This window comes from Nomascus leucogenys, chromosome X (assembly GCF_006542625.1).
Source record: "Nomascus leucogenys isolate Asia chromosome X, Asia_NLE_v1, whole genome shotgun sequence".
Lineage (NCBI taxonomy): Eukaryota > Metazoa > Chordata > Mammalia > Primates > Hylobatidae > Nomascus > Nomascus leucogenys.
The window spans coordinates 74,122,390-74,124,166 of record NC_044406.1 but is presented as its reverse complement, the minus strand read 5'-3'; positions in this window follow the sequence as shown (position 1 = coordinate 74,124,166).

Genomic DNA, 1,777 nt, shown 5'->3' with positions numbered 1-1,777 from the left:
CTATTATAAAAATACATTCAAAATCAGATACTTTAAAATATTTTAAACTAAGTTTCTTACACAACTTAATATTTTTCTTTACACCTGAACTTGCATAGTGAGGCTGGGAAGGGTTCATATGCTCAAATCTAAAGTAATCTTAAAAGCAACCCAAAGGATTCCAACAAAAACAACTACTGACTACATTAGCAACGTTATTATACTTAGAATGCTACCACTTGATTAAACCAAAATCTTCTCTAAAGCACATCTTAAAAATCACAAACAACACCTTATTTTAGAAAGTGAAAGAGAATCAAGGGCAAGCTTTATCCTTGCCAAATCCATACTGAAAAGTCTGCACTAGCACTCAATGAAGTGTAAAAATTACAACACATAGTGCAACTATTATAAAAGTATTACACTGTGTGAATACCAAATAAATAAACCGGAGTATCTTTCCCCACATAGGAAGTTTCAATAAAATCAATAATAAATGAGGTATGAAAAGAGCAGTGTGTTAAGTATTTAATAATCATTAGAGATAGCTAGGCTTCTTGGTCTTCTCTAGAGTGTATCTCACATCCTTATTGAATGGAGATAACCCACCAAGTACGCTTCAAGTAAACATCTTTCCATTAATGCATGGGGAGTAGAAATCCCAAAAAGAAAATCTGTCTCTTCTAACATAGCTCATTCAGGACCTAGCTTCTTAGTGATGTCAATAGGGTGACAGATAGATGAGAAATGGTAAGGCGGCAGAACAAGAGAATGCGAAAGTAGTATTTGCAGAGATGGGAGACAAAGGAGCCCTGGCAAGTAGCAGTATTGCAGCTTTGGACGCAGCCCTCCTCCCGCATAAGTCTCCTTTTCCCACGACCATGCCAAGTTTCAATCATTTCGAGCAGAATGCACACACGTGCCCTCTGAGGTATTACCCATCTGACTAGATCTTAAACCTAACAAGAGAACCTTCGCAGTAGAAAGGAAGAAACCGATGAGACAAGAATACCCTTTCCCCTCCTCCCTCCTCTCACTTGGTGCAGCGGTCGCCACCGCTGCTACCCACGCCGCGCTGCCCAGCCCCTCAGCCTCCTCCAGCTTCCTCTGCCCCGCTACGTGGGAGACGGTTGGGAACCAAAATGGTGGTGTTTTAGTGTAGGCGACAGTTGTCGCACACGCCCCCCCCTCCCCCCAACTCCCAGGCTCTGACGGCTCCCAATCCCCTAAAATGCCGATTCGGTGCCACTTCCTTGCACACGCCGCCATCCCTCGCGCATTCCAAAGGTTACTATTAGCTCGGTCAGGGGGCGGGGGCGAGGCGACTGGGGCGCCAGTGAAAGGAATATGGGGTGGAGGGATAGCTGAGAGAAAATGCCAGGGGGACGCTGCATTCTTCACTTCACCGTTTTGTTTTCCGCCATTTTCCCGTCAGCCTAAACCACCGACGGTCTCAACGACGGCTCTAGCTCCCTGGGGCTCTGGCCTAGGGAAAGAGGAGGTTGGCTAAGGGGGAAAACCCTTACTTCCCTCAATTCCTCCAGCCCCCGGCTGCGGCTGAAGAGGAAAACTCCGCCCGAGGCGGGAGGAAAGCTCAGGGACTGGACGCCACTTCCATTGTTCCCTTCGCCCTACGCTACACGCTGGGTGTGAGCCTCTCCTCCCCTCAGACAAGAGACAGTGAACGCGGTGGATCCACGTCCCTCTAGTTTCTCGTCAGGAGTCTCCTTACCTGCTGCTGCAGCTACAGCTGCCGCTGCTGCTGCCGCCGCCGCTGCCGCCGCCGCCGCCTCCGTGC